This window comes from Zingiber officinale, chromosome 2A (assembly GCF_018446385.1).
Source record: "Zingiber officinale cultivar Zhangliang chromosome 2A, Zo_v1.1, whole genome shotgun sequence".
NCBI classification, from domain to species: domain Eukaryota; kingdom Viridiplantae; phylum Streptophyta; class Magnoliopsida; order Zingiberales; family Zingiberaceae; genus Zingiber; species Zingiber officinale.
Window position 1 is genome coordinate 85235967 of NC_055988.1, and position 15734 is coordinate 85251700.

General features: G+C 36.5%; 1 pseudogene; it reads left to right on the forward strand.

Annotated features, from left to right (window-relative positions):
• The first annotated feature begins 1920 nt into the window (after nucleotides 1-1920).
• LOC122043765 lies at nucleotides 1921-7507 on the forward strand (annotated as a pseudogene).
• The last annotated feature ends 8227 nt before the right edge of the window (nucleotides 7508-15734 follow it).

Sequence of the window (15734 nt, forward strand, 5' to 3'; positions counted from 1 at the left end):
AGCCTCCCCAATCGATTGGGAGCAATCCAATCTATTGGGCCGTTGGCGTCGTATTTAGCTATGGGCGAGCGTTTCTCTTGGAAGTACTCTCGGCTTTCATCTCCGATCTTCACAGCGACTTCACAGAGCTTCTCCACAGAGTTCTCACCACCAGATCTTGAAGGTTCTTAGAGGCACTTCCAAGTCAAGAGGCGGATCTGCAACAAGAAGAAGAAGCTAGGGTTAGAGTTTCTTGTGTAAACCGTGTAAGCCATCCCTTGTATTTGCTTCTCTTTGCTTCTTATTGTATTGAGAGTATTGTAGGGCTTCTCCGCCTTCGGTAGTTACCGTAAAGGAGTGTTTTCATAGTGGAGGGTGCGTGAGTGTGTGGATCCTTGGACTAGTCACCTTTCCTTGAGGTGGATACCAAATAAATCCTTAGTGTTAGCGTTGTATGTTTGTTCTTTCTATTTTCCGCTGCATTTCATCACAAGAAGCAAGCAACTACGAGCACAAGATCGCGCCGAGCTATTCACCCTCCTCCCCCTCTAGCTATATTTCGGCCCCAACAACAATAACACTAGGAATCACATGATTTGAAGTTCATAGCATGCAAGCAAAGATCTCGAATAATCTACTAGAACATAAATTTTTAAAATTTGAAAATACTCAGATCCAAGATCAAAATAACAATTGGAAAGTGTGTTAGGGTTCCTACGTCATATTATTTACTCGAACACTAAAACTAAATCCCTAATCTGGAACAATAATAACAGAAATGGTGGAAAAAAATAATAAAAATTGATACAATAACTGGAAAAATATGGCCAAAATCGATCACTCAAAGTGACCAATCGAAAGAAAAAGGCCGATTAAGACCTAAAAATGAATGGAGCGAAAACTACCAATTTGTGCAGAAACAAAACATGATTAGCAAGAAAAATGAAAGGCATGAATGTTTACTAATAAGGGTGCTTCGTCGTGTCGACGCCTTTGAGAGAGGGCTCATAGTTGTCACAACGAGGAAGGGAAAACGAGGAGAATCGTGAGGGTGAGTCGCGGTGAGGGAAGGAAGGCCAGGAGAATCGTGAGGGCGAGAGAGTTTAGGGCTTCAGCAAGAGAGAGGCTTCGACGAAAAAAAAACTTTTAAGAATGAGCCCCTAGGTATTTTTGTGCCCTGGCAGATACCTGGTAGCCCAAACCAGGGCCCACTTTGTTGTTTCTGAGTAATTGTTCTTTTTTGTGAGATTGCACTGTAGAAGGATATTACTATGATTCTTGTGTGTTCTTGTTGATTTTGGGGAAAGGATTTACCTTTTAACGACTACATTTGAGTTCTCCGATGATATTGATTCTAGATCAACTCAGTGAGCAGAGTATTTTGATATTACGAATAATTCAGGGGCTTTTAGTAAATCTTGTTGGAGTCTCGGTATTTTGATAATTTCCCATAGACATCAGTGGAGGCTTCATTTCCAACCACAACGGGGGCCCGTATGCGCCACCGCTCCTTTGTCGGCAGCCCTCTCCCTTAGAGCATCCACAGTGAGAGCTCTTTCAGAGCTCCTACTGTGACGTGGCAGCAGCGAAAAACCTCCCTCCCACTATGGGAGGGAGGTTTTTCGCTTTACATGAAAAAGTGGCTCCATGGTTATGGAGCCGCTTTTTCATTTTATTTTTTTATTTTTTATATATATTATTTTTATTTTAATAATTATAAAAAAAATAACAAAGAAATTTTTTATATATATTATGTCGTTTAGCCGTTGTTCAACGATTAAATTTATTTTTATATTTATTTTTTATAAATACATGATCGATTTCATATTTTTTTCATCCATCTCGTTGTTATCTTCGCTTCCGATTTCTTTCCTCAACTCTCTATATTTTTCAACCACAAAAATATCTTGATTTATTTCAAATGACTCAAAATCTAGATCTATGCTCCATGAATTCTGGAGAAATGAATTGGCGGAAGATGCGGAGGATATAGATGAACGAAGAATGCTCCAACTATATGAGCAGCGTCAAATGGTACGTCAAAGAGCTCAAAGTTCTTCTAGTAGAACACATAGGAGAAGGTATTTGAATCGGAATCGTGAAGTTGGACATGCTCGTCTTTTCAATGATTACTTTTCTGATAATCCTGTATATCCTGATGGCATATTTCGACGTCGATTTCGAATGTAAAAAGAGTTATTCTTTCGTATAGTTGATGCTGTGAAAAATCATTCCGAATATTTTCAATGGAAGGTCGATGCAACGGGGAAAAAAGATTTGTCACCACTTCAGAAATACACAGCGGCTATTCGTCAATTGGCGTATAGAGTCACTGCTGATCATTATAATGAGTATCTACAGATTGTCGAAACAACTGCCATCCAATGTTTATTCAACTTTTGTCGATGTGTAATTGAAGTGTTCGGGGCCCAATATTTAAGAAGACCTAATACTGCTGATATCCAACACTTGCTTGAAATGCATGAGACATGATTTCCCTGGCATGTTGGGCAGTCTTGATTGTATGTATTGGCAATGGAAAAATTGCCCCGTGGCTTGGAAAGGCCAGTTTAGAGATCATGGCGTCCCAATAATTGTGCTCGAAGTCGTTGCATCTTCGGACTTATGGATATGACATGCCTTTTTTTTTGGATTGCAAGGTCACGTAATGATATCAATGTGCTTAACGAATCACCGTTATTCAACGACGTCTTACAAGGGAATGCACCCGAGGTTAATTTTACGATTAATAATATGCAATATACAAAAGGATATTATCTGACCGATGGGATCTATCCAGAATGGGCTACTTTCGTCAAGAGCTTTCCATGCCCCCAAGATCCCAAGAGAAAAATATTTAAGGAACGGCAGGAGGCCGTGAGAAAGGATGTCGAGAGGGTATTTGGGGTGCTCCAATCATGATGGGCAATGATAAGAGGTCCAGGACGATCTTGGTACAAGGATAATTTGAAGGACATCATGTATATCTGTATTATTTTGTACAACATGATTATTGAGAATGAGGAAGATACAGTAGTCAATTGGTCGGACGATGAAGGAGATCCTCAATCACAAATATTTCAAGGCTCTAATCAAGAATTTCAAGCATATATCCGTAGAAATTACGAGCTACGTGATAATCAACTACATCATCAACTTCAAGCAGACTTAGTTGAGTATATTTGGGCACGCTATAATTGTAATCAGTGAAAAAATAATTTATTAATTGCGATATATGTATTGTTATATTTATGTAATTTTTTTAATTATGAAAGTTATTTTATGTTAGTAATTTATGAATTTAAATTTTATTAAAATTTAATTATATAAAATGTAAATGTGAAGAAAGATAATGAAATATATATAATGAAAAGTACGGGACTCATGGAAAAATTATTGAGAGATTTTTTTTAGGCTGCGTTTGGTAGGGGATAATCTGCTTTGTAATGTAATTCAGATTACATTACAAAGCTGATTAATTTGTTTGGTTTCATTTTTAACTTGTAATGTAATGTAATCTGGATTACAAAATGTAATGAAGTTTTGTAATCTGGATTACAAAATAAACACATTGTAATCCGATTACATTACAAGTTCATCGTTTAATAAAAATTTAAATGTCAAATATACCCCTAATCTGTCGTCGCCCATCGTCGCCCGCCGGCGATGGCCGGCGACCGATGGCGGCTGACGACGGCGACGACCGCAAACTCCGACAGAGATGTAGCGCCCATCGGTAGAGGTCGTAGGATATTTTTGTCATTTTATAATAATACGAATTACATTCCTTATAAAAAATAATGGACACCAAACAAAAGAATGTAATCACCCTTGTAATCAAAGATTACATACATTATATTACCAAACGTAGTAATGTAATCAGAATTACATTACATTACATTATAAATTTGGTTACATTACAAGCTCAATTACATTACACTCAATCAAACGTAGCCTTAATGTGAAGAAAGATGATGTAAATGTGACAACAAAAGAGCTTTCAATGGGCTCTAACTACTGTGGGTGTGGATGCCCTTAATCACCACCACGTCTCGCTACTCGACCGCTGCACCACCCTCTGTCATCTGAAGCAGATCCAGGCCTTCCTCCTCTCCTTGGGCCACGGACGCACCCAGTTCTACGCCCTCAAGCTCCAGATCAAATCTTCTGTCCCCAAATTTCTCTGTCCCCGTGTCCCCTGTCGATCGGACGGACCAGATTACATCTTAAGGTATCATGACATCTTTAAGATGTGTGCTATATCCTCGTGATGTGTAAGATATTCTTGAGATGTAATCTGGTCCGTTCGATCGACAAGGAAACACGAGGACAGATAAATTTGGGGAAGAGGATTTGATCTCCTCAAGCTCCTGCTCTCCTCGCCGACATCCCCTACGCCCGCCTCATCTTTGACTCCCTCCCCGCTCCAAACGTCTTCCTTTACTCTGCCCTCATGTCCGCCTAGGCATCCCGCCCCGATCCTGACTCCCCCACCGCTCTCCACCACTTCGCCGTATGCTCCGCGGCGCCCCCACCCCTCGCCCCAACGAGTTCATCTATCCCTCCCTCCTCAAGTCCTGCTCCGACCCCCGCCTTACCAGCACCCTCCACTCCCTCCTCTCCATGTCCGGATTCCATGACTTTGCTGTTGTGCGCACTGCGCTCGTGGATTCCTTCTCCAGGTTCTCAGACACCGACGCTGCCCCGTATCCGTTCAACGAAATGCCTCAGAGAAATGTGGTGTCTTGGACGGCTCTTCTCACTGGGTACATGGGAACAGGGCAGAGGGGAAAGCCCTCTTCATGTTTGAAGAAATGCCCGATACGGATGTTCCTGCCTGGAATGTTGTGATTTCTGGGTGCGCCCAGAATGGTCTTTTCTCAGAGGCACTCTGATTCTTCTCCAGGACGGTCATCAATGGCGCACAGCCAAATAAGACGACTGTATCAGCCTCTTCTCCCCTTGTGTGTATCTTGGTATGCTCCGGCTCGGGAAATCCCTCCATGGGTATGTCTTCAAGAACAACATGGGAGATAGTCCCTTTGTTTGTGATGCGCTCATTGATATGTTTGGCAAATGTGGCAATGTGAAGAAAGCAAGGTGGATTTTTTCTACGATGTCTGAGAAGAACATTACATCTTGGAATTCCATGATCAATTGCTTGGCTCTCCAGAGACATAGCAGCTTGGCGATAGAAACATTTCGTGAGATGGAACAAGAGGGTCCTCAACCTAATCAAGTCACTTTTATGGGGCTTCTGAATGTTTGTACTCATGCAGGATTGGTGGATGAAGGGCTTGGTTACATCAACTCTATGACTTGAGACTATACAATTGATCCCGAGATTGAGCATTATGGATGTGTCATAGACCTTCTTAGCCAGGCTGGTAGGTTTGATGTTGCAATGGATATCGTGAGGGATATGAGAATTGTGCCTGATGTGGTTGTGTGGGGTTCTTTGCTCAATGGTGCCAGGGTACATGGTGCCAAAGACTTGGCTGAATTGGCACTGAGGAAGTTACTTGAGCTCGAACCTAAGAGTGTTGACTATGGCTTCATGCTCGCAAATTTATACAGTGAGTGAGGCAAATGGGAAGATGTTGGGAAGGTCAGAAAGAGATTGAATCAACTGGGTGGAAAGAAGTTGCCAGGATGTAGTTGGATCGAGGTGGAAAAAAGGGTTCGCCAGTTTTATTCTGGTGATACAATTCATCCTGACGTGGGGCAGATTTATGAGATCTTGGATGAATTAGTTGAATCGATGGAAGCATGCTTTTTCTCTCCACTGCATAATTCTGCAAATATATTGTCTCAGATACCATTTTGCTAAATGTTGGAGCCTTCAATCGAATCATCATTGCTTTGAAAGGGTAGATTTTTGCAGCCATGGCCAACATTTTTTGTTATGCCAACAACTTCAAGTTCCTGGTAAATTCTTTGTAACAACCTTATACGATAATTCAGAATGTGGTTATTCTTTGATTTGTTTTTAGGTGAAAAGTAAATTCATTCCTTGACAACACGTTGAACTTGTTGATATCTTGCTTGAAGTTGTAATCTAGGTATTTTATCTGATTATCATTTCTTAGTCGTTTTGAACCACTGACAATGTATTTCAATTTCTAATCTTGTTCGTCATCTTAGTCATTGCTCGAAGATAGACTTAAGAGATGCTTTACTTTCTTTTCTATTATATGTGAAAGTATCATATATCTGTCTAGTTAAAAGCTGTTATATGATGTAGGTGGATGTGTTGCTGTTATTTGTGGCGAGAATACCCAAATACAGACATTTGTGACTTGCAATCCATTCTTGGAGCTCTCAGAGAGTTAAAGAAGCAAGAAGAGAATTGGCCGCCAAGATGGGTTGATTTTATGAGAATTGTTCAATTTTAATCAAATATAATAACTCCTAAATCATAAAAATTTGTAAGGAAGAGAAAACTATTCCTCAGAACCAAGTGCGACATGATCATCTACTACTCCATAATGCATGATGATGGAGAAGGAAAGCAAATAAGACTTGTCATAGGTTGATTTGTTCAACGTTTTATCTTTGATTTCTCAAAAGATGTGTATGGATTTGTCTCAACAGAAATGATACTATTAGTCTAGATACTGTCATCAAAATCATCTTTATGCATTTTTTTTTGGGGGGATTTACCATGTGTTGTTTACCATGCTGAAAATGCCATTTCTTTGACAAAATATTAGCAGCAGCCACAATGCAACCTTCATTAGAAACCAATACTGACCCTGTTATAGTCAAAAGGTGCAGTGCTCTCCGTTCTTCTTGAGATCTCATTATGATCATCAAGATTTTATGTGGGCATATAGCATAAGTACCTTACTGCACGAGTCGCCTCCTAATTGATAACCATTGGAGTTGCACTTAAAATATGCAGTATACATTAAAAAGAAAAGGTCAAACTGTATAAATGTGTATGTGCAATTCTACAAAACACTGTTTTGTACCCTTTCCACTTCAAATTTAGTTTACAATTATGTCATTGAAAATTAAAATCTTATATAAATATGAGAGATTGTTTCTATCTTAATCATAATAAGGATGTTGTGGTATATAATTTTAATTTAACATCATGTAAATTTGTTTATTTTCTGATTTGCCTTGATATCTTATATCATGTGAACCAAGCTAATTTGTTTTCATACCTGTGTTAATTATTCTCAGTTAAATTTGCTTGTTTTTGTAGGAACTGAAGCAGCTCAAAGGAAGAAGGCTACCATGATTCAGTGAGTGCAGCAAATGGGAAGATGTTGGGAAGGTCGGAAAGACTGAATCAACCGGGTGGAAAGGAGTTGCTAGGATGTAGTTGGATCGAGGTGGAGACAAGGGTTCACCAATTTTATTCTCGTGATATTATCCATCCTGAAGTGGAGCAGATTTACGAGATCTTTGATGAATTAGTTGAATTGATGGACGCATTTTCTCTCTACTGCATAGTAAATTCTTTGTAACAACTTTACAAGATAATTAAGAATGTAGTTATTCGTTGATTTGTTTTTTAGGGGAAAGGCAAATTCATTCCTTTACAACACATTGAACTTGTTGACATGCTTGCTTGAAGTTTTAATCTGGGTATTTTATCTGATTATCATTTCTTAGTGGTTTTGAACCACTGGCAATGCTCTTTAATTCCAATCTTGTTCGTAATCTTAGTCCTTGCGCGAAGATAGACTTAAGAGACGCATTACTTTCTTCTCTATTATTTGAGAAAGTGTAATGTTTCTGTCTGGTTAAAAGCTGTTATATCATGTAGGTGGATGTGTTGCGGCTGTTTGCAACGAGAATGCCCTAAAACAGACTGTTGCGACTTGCAAGCCATTCTTGGAGCTCTCATAGGGTTAAAGAAGCAAGAAGAGAACTTACATTATCTTATTCTTGGTCTGAAGGTGGCATGGACATTTTTTTTCAAAATATTTTGCTTCTGTTTAAAATGTCCTTGAACTTTTTGAATCATCATTTTGTCTCTCATGTTTTCAATTTTATTGTCCAAATGGAGGGATGAAATTTGTATCATCTACGCCACACATTGTTCATTTTGATCGATCAAGCCTCATCGACTCCACTCATCGGAAACTTGTTATCATTGAGTTCATATTTGTGATGAGGTGGTGCGAGGTATGAATGAAACTTGACGAGGAAAAGAAACACCACAACAATTGCTTCCCTATACTTTTAGTTTTGAACTCTAAAAACATTAGATATCTATTTCTTACCCAAAATAGTAAATAGTTAAAAAAATTCATTAAACAAATTAATTAAACAAAAAATTATTATTTTTTAATAATAATATTGTCCATAGGACTATAAATGAATCAAATGTTCATAAATTAATTTGGTGTTCAGCTTAGTAAGAAATTATTTATGTTTGTTCAATATATGTAAGATTAATTCAACAAACAAACTTGAACAGCTCGTTAAACTAAACAAATAAGATTGAACACATATGTGTTCAGCTCGTTAACGTTCGTAAACAACGTTTGTGAATAATATTCACAAATTATATTCATTAATAAAACTCTTTTCAATATGCTAAATAAATAATAAAATAAAATAAAATAAATAAACTTAAATTATCAAACTCAATAAGCAATCAAACAACTAAACTTGAATTGAGAGTTCAATAACATCTAAACAAATCAAGCTCGAACCAAACTCAAGCCAAGTTCGAACTAAGCTCAAGCCAATCTTGAATTGAGAGCTCGATAACCTCTAAACGAACCAAGCCAAGCATTAAATAATCTCAAACTCAGAAAAAATAAATCAAACCAAGCTTGAACAATCATTTCAAAAGTTTAGTTCATTTATCTTATCTAATAAACTTGAACACCCAAACACTCAACTTGGCTCGGCTCAACTAAGTTTAGCTCAACTAATTTACCGCCCTAATTGTCCTTCAAAACGAGCTGTATAATTAGTTGGTGATTAGTAAAACCATTAACTAAAAAGTTGCCTTTTCCCCATTATACCCCTTGAAAGGAGGACCAAATCTAACGACTAAATTTAAATTATGCCCCATAATAGGAATAATGGCTACTTAGATTTTATTTATTAATTATTTTTTAAAAGTCCTATTAATAGCCAATCTTAATTTTTAATAGTATTTTATTAATGTAAATATCACGATACGACATTGCCCAGCCTCACTCGGTCCCCTGGTTTGAAGCCATACACGTGGAGGCAAGCGATTGGGTATCCCAGCCTGCCCCAGACGCGCTGGCCATATTTGGTCGTCCTCAAGGGCGGCACGTGGCGGAGCGGCGATCGACGTCTCCGGCTATAAATTCCCAGTTCAGATCCTCTATTCCAAATTTCTCTGTCCCCGTGTTCCTGTCTATCGGACGGACCAGATTATATCTCAAGATATCATGTCATCTTTAAGATGTGTACAGTATCCTCGTGATGTACAAGGTATCTTTGAGATATAATATGGTCCGTCCGATCGACAATAGGACACTGAGGACAGAAAAATTTAGGAACAGAGGCCGCCTCGCCGTTGATCGAATACAATAACAGTCTGTTTGGAATGTTATGGAATTCAATTTCTTTTAGAATTGGAATTGAATTCCATGCTTTGGAATGATTTTTTAGCTAATAATTGATATGAAATTCAATTCCAATTCCATCAAACAAGGCAAAAGTAAATCACACCTTTTTATGTGTGATTTAGATAGGGAATTCAATTCTCTATATTATGTCCATTGTGCCCTCATTCTCTCTTCTTTGTAAAAAAAGAAAAGAAAAAGAGAAGGATAAAATGGTAAAACATAAGAATTCCATAACTTAAGTTGCAATTCATTCCAAACATGAGAATTGAATTCAATTCCTTATGGAGTTCAATTCAATTCCATGACTTAAATTATTTCCAAACAGGGTGTAAAGGAAATTGAATAAAGTCGAGGAGAGAAAGAGAGTGGTTGAGAAGAAGAAGAGGGCGCACAGATTTGAATAAGAATAACGTTCAGTTTGGTGTATCTGGTCGGGACTCTCTGGGGAACGCTGATGACAATGGTGGAGATGGGGTCGGCGGCGAGGGCGGATCCCCACTCTGCGCTGGTGTCGGTCTGGAAACCCCATGCGACAGGCAACTTATCCGGGCCGATCGACTGTGTTGCTCGGTCTGTTGGCGGCGTGCGATGCGCCGGTGGTGGCACAACTGCTGGAGGCAGACGTGAGGGAGAACCTTAGCGGGGAAGGGGAGGGGCGGTGATGTAGGAAATGGGATGCCCACGTTGCCTATATTTTCTTGGGATAAAATGTCCTCTTTATCTTGAGATAATTCCTATTATAAAAGTAGCATTTAAGGATGAGAAGAGAGGTTCAAAACGTGAGAGATATTCAATACGTGAAATTCATTTTCATTGAAGAAGGAGAAACATCCAAGGAATAGAGATTTGATTTGTGGATCATGCAAGAAGGTTCTTGCTCGTGATCTTCCCACGGATACCTCTTGTCTTTCTCCGCTGCAATGAGTTATGGTTAATTTATTTTGTACAATTCAATTATAATTCCTACATTGATATAGCACGATAGAATTTATGTTATAGTTTTTCGTCGCTAAACACGCCGCAACAAGTCACGAGGTGATTGGACGGCCGGAGATCTTTCCAAAACCCTAGTTTTCCCATGCTCTCGTGGGCAATGGCTTTATCGCTGCAATAGAGCACCGACGACTGAGTCACGACAGGGAGACCGACAACATGGTCACATGTAAGCGACCGAATCGCTCGCCATAGCGCTGCTGCTTGGCAGTGTCTGCGTCAGGTTGGAAAATCACGACAGGAGCAATCAAAATGCCAACCGGAGGTGTAGAAGCTTGTAAATTGAGGTGTGTTGAAGGGTTGGTCGAGATTCTCTTTTATGGAGTGTGGAAGGCACATTCCATAGCGTTGAAGGTGCCTTCTATAGGTAAAAAATTGCTCCTTATCGTTGACTAAGCCTTCTGCATTATCCGACTGGAGGCACCTTCCAAGCTCCCAAAGGCGTCTTCCATGAACAATACTCAAGGCACCTTCAAAGCTCCCGAAAGCGCCTCGGGTTATGTTCAACTGAGGTACTTTATGCTCCATTTGTCCTGGAAAATGTGTTAGTTCGACACTAAACATCTAACCTACAAAAGAAAGTTAGCACAAATAATAATAAGTAGTAATAATTAATTCTTGTCCTTTCAGGACTAGGAACTAGTTAAGGTCTCAATTTAGGGATCCAAAATTAATCTAAACTGGACTAATGCCCAAAGTCCAAACTTGGACTCATCCTCATTGGAACTCTTTCCTTCACTTACCAACTTGCAGTCTATTGACTAGTCTCTCGACCCATTAGGTCTTCTTACCAATTGTCAAGTCTGCAGACCCAACTAGATTCGGCCAGCTGTCAGGCCCCGCGGATCTAACCAGACTTCCCCCCAAATATCAAGTTGGCCCTTTAACCTATCTAGGCTTCGCACCAACTATCAGGTCCTAAGACCTAGTTGGGTTTCATCCTGGTATCAAGTCTCCTAGACCCGTCAATCTATACACACTTGGTAAATGCATTAGATCACAAAAGCACCTATCTTAACCCACTTATCATTTATCAAAACTTGAGTTAGACCGTTAGTGCAAATTGCACCAACAATCTCCCTCATTTTAATGCAATGACAACCTGAGTTAAATTTAGGAAAAGATATGCAAAAATAAAATAGTAATATCATGATTCAAGAGAAAAAAAAATTAAGTAATTTCAATTTCCGTTTTATTCTATCGATCAATTTAGGGTTAAGATTTTCAAGATTTAGTTTATCTTTTTCTTACTTAACCCTTACCCTCCCTCTTAGGCATTCATCAAAGAAAAATATATAGATAAGCGTAGTAAATTATGAAAATTGTAATAAAACTTTAGTAAGTATAAAACTTTTGAAGTAATTATTAAAATCTGTAGGTTTATTAGAGAGAGGAGTTAACAACATTTTTCTAAAGTATTTTGAAAGAAATTTTCAAACTTTTAAAAGGTTTTCAACATTTTGAAAATTAAATTTGCAAACCATTTGAAAAACTAAATTTTGTAAGAATTTTACAAACTATTTTTCATGACATATTTCAAAATACTTGTTCTTTTTTAAAAAAATATTGTAAAGTAATTACAATTGTTAAGGAAACTATTGAAAAATTTTGCAAATTATCTTTTCAAAATATTTTTGAAAAATAGTTTCAAAGAATTTGTCAAAGTAAAATAATTTTAGAAATATTTACAAATTAGTTTTTAAAGGTTTTTCAAAGATATTTTTCAAAGTGAAAAAATAACTTTTGAATAAAACTTTTCCTAAACTTTCCAAAGAGTTTTTCAAAAATATCTTTCAAAATATTTTTAAGCAATTTTTTTAATACATTTTCAAAACACTTGCATTTTATTTTTCAAAATAGATATTTTAAAAAAAGTATAAGAATTTTTTGCAAAGCAAGTTTTGAAAGGTATTTTTGAAAGTATTTTGAAAAATAGGTTTCACAAAGATTAAGTAAAGTAAAATACTATTAGTGTAACTTTTGAAAATAAATTTTGAAATATCTAGCTATAGCATTTCAAAGATTTAAGTTTCAAAAATGCTTTCTTTTTTGTTTTCAACAAGTAGTACGAAAGGAAATAAATCATTTTGAAAGTAATTTTCAAATATCCTCCTCCTGAACCTGATATTTTTTTTTAAAAAAAATATTCATCTAAAATTATCTTTAAATGTCTAACCGTTAGTTACTAATTAACTATCAGAAGATAATAGTGTTCACTTGATTAGTCAAGTTAAGTACTAATATTCAGTTAGAAATTGCTGGAAAAGGGCTTCTTAACTTGATCAATATATTGTTGTATTTATCGCCCAGACTTATATTGATGCACTGATATAAGCATCTGAAGTACAAACAAAAGGCCTACGCATTCACACCATTCTAAGTTTTGAATGCACAATCAAGGTAGACCTAGTGTATTTGTGAGATGCTCATTATCTAGATCTATAGGATCATGCTTTCTACGGGTGCGATATTCACTAAGGCCAAAACAAATTTTGAAATATTAAGGAAACAAGAATTTTAGAAAACTTATTCAATTTATTTAGCGTAGAATTTGAAAAAAAAAAACATAGTTAATACAGGTCCTACTCTATGAAGCGCATTCCTAATTATCTATGTAAATTACTAAATTCACTTTCAGGGAGGGGTTTTATAAATATATCAACTAAGTTTGACTTAGACTCAATATAATTGAGTTCAATATCTCCTTTAGTTACATGATCTTTGATAAAGTGGTGCTTAACTCTGATGTGTTTGGTTCTTGAATGATAGATTGGATTTTTTGTTAAGTTGATTAAGCTAATATTATCAATTAATACTTTTGAATTTTTAAAGTTTAGATTGAAATCTTTTAGGGTGTGCATCATGCATAATAGTTGTGCGACACATTCTTCTATTGCTATATATTCTGTCTCAGTAGTAGATAAAGTGACACAGTATTGCTTTCTACTAAACTAGTTGACAAGTGATGGTCCAAGTTGTTGACAACCACCATTTGTACTTTTTCTATCTAGTTTACAGTTGGCATAATCTGAGTCAGAGAACCCTATAAGTTTAAAGTTAGTTGTTCTAGGGTCTCACATTCCTACGTTAGATGTGCCTTTTAAGCATATAAAGATTCTTTTAATATTAGCCAAATGTGATTCCTTGGCGCATGTTTGGTTCCTAGCACACATACTAATTATAAATAAAATATCAGGTCAACTGACAGTTAGGTATAGTAGGATTCCTATGACACTTCTGTAATATTTGAGGTCTATAGGTTTCCATTTAGGTCACTGTTTAGGGTTACATTGGTGGCCATTGGAATTTTAATTTCCTTGGACTTTTTCATTCCAAACTTCTTGAGTAATTTAAGTATATATTTTGTTGATAAATATAATTCCCTTCATTTGTTTGTTTAATTTGTAGACCTAGGAAGAATGTTAGTTGTCCTACTAGACTCATTTCAAATTTTTATTCCATTAATATTATAAACTCTTATAGAAGTTTTGAATTAGTTAACCCAAATATTATATCATCTACATAGACTTGAGCTATAAAGAAATCTTGGTTAATTGTTTTAACGAAGAGGGTTAGGTCTACTTGGCCATGTTTGAAGCTTTTCAAAATTAAGTATGTGGTTAACCTTTCATACCAAGCTATAGGAGCCTGTTTTAAACCGTAAAAGGGCCTTCTTAAATTTAAACACATGGTTAGGGTGTCAGAAGCTTTCAACCCTGGGGTTTACCTACATATGCCTCTTCTTTAATTAATCCATTGAGAAAGGTCGGCTTTATGTCTATTTGATATAATTTGAAACCTTTATGGGTCGCATAGCCCAACAACATTCCAATTAACTCAAGTCTGGCAACAGGAGCATAGGTTTCATTATAGTCAAGTCTCTCAACCTAACTAAATCCTTTTGCTACTAATCTAGCATTGTTTCTAACAACTTCCCCCTTTTCATTTAGTTTGTTTCTAAAGACCAATTTCGTTTCTAATAATTTTTTATGTTCCGATAATGGAACTAGATCCCACACATCACTTCTTTCAAATTGGGCGAGTTCCTCTTGCATGGTTAAGACTCAATCTGGATCACCCAGTGATTTTTCTATTATTTTGGGTTCGATGTTAGAGATTAAAGCTATTTGACTTAAGTTTCTAAAAGCAGGTCTGGTTTGGACCCTTAGGTCTGGGTCACTAATTATTTTTTCAAGTGGGTGGTTTGAGCTAACCCTTACAATTCTAGTTTGTTCATTTTCTTGTGGTTGATATTCTTCTTCGTGCCCTTGATTTAGATTTTCATTTACTCCCCCTTGACTAGTGCTATCTCTAACAAAATCAATTGGTTGAATATGAGTTTGTTCTAAGTTATGGTTAGATTCTTCAAATTTTACATTTATGGTTTCTTCAATTCTTAGTGTATTTTTGTTATATACTCTGTAACCTCTATTGTTAATGAGTAACCTACAAAAATTTCAATTTCTACTTTTGAATAAATTTTTCTAAGTATTCTCTTGTATTTAATATATAAACTGAACATCCAAATACTTTAAAATATTTTATATTGGATATTTATCATAATAGAGTTTAAATGAAGTCATATTATAATTTTTATTTATTATAATTCTATTTTGTATATAGCATGTTGTACTAACAGATTCGGCCCAAAAATATTTTGAAAGTTGATATTCATTTAGCATTGTCCTAGAGGCTTCAAGTAGGATTCTATTCTTCCTTTCAACTACTTCATTTTGTTGGGGTGTTTCAGGGCATGAAAATTAGTGATGATAGCCATTTTATAAGTAAAATGTGTTAAAATTATGATTCTTAAATTCACCCCCATTATCACTTTTTAATTGGTTTGATTTTTTGATCTTTTTCATTTTCAGTTTATTTGCAAAAATTACTGAAAACTTCAAAGGTTTCATCTTTATTTTTTAGAATTTTACCCAGGTGAATCTTGAATAATCATCTATTATGATTGGACAATACAGACTCCCATTTATTATTTTAATTCCATGGGAATCAAATGTTGGATCACGGCGGCCGGCTAGAAGAGGGGTTGAATAGCCTGCAAAAATAAACCGAAACCCTTCTCGAACTTTCAAACTAACACTTGCAAAATATAGAAGCAGTAAATTAAAACAGAAAGGAAGAGGCACATAAGGATTTACTTGGTTACAACCAGGGAGATTGTTAATCCAAGGA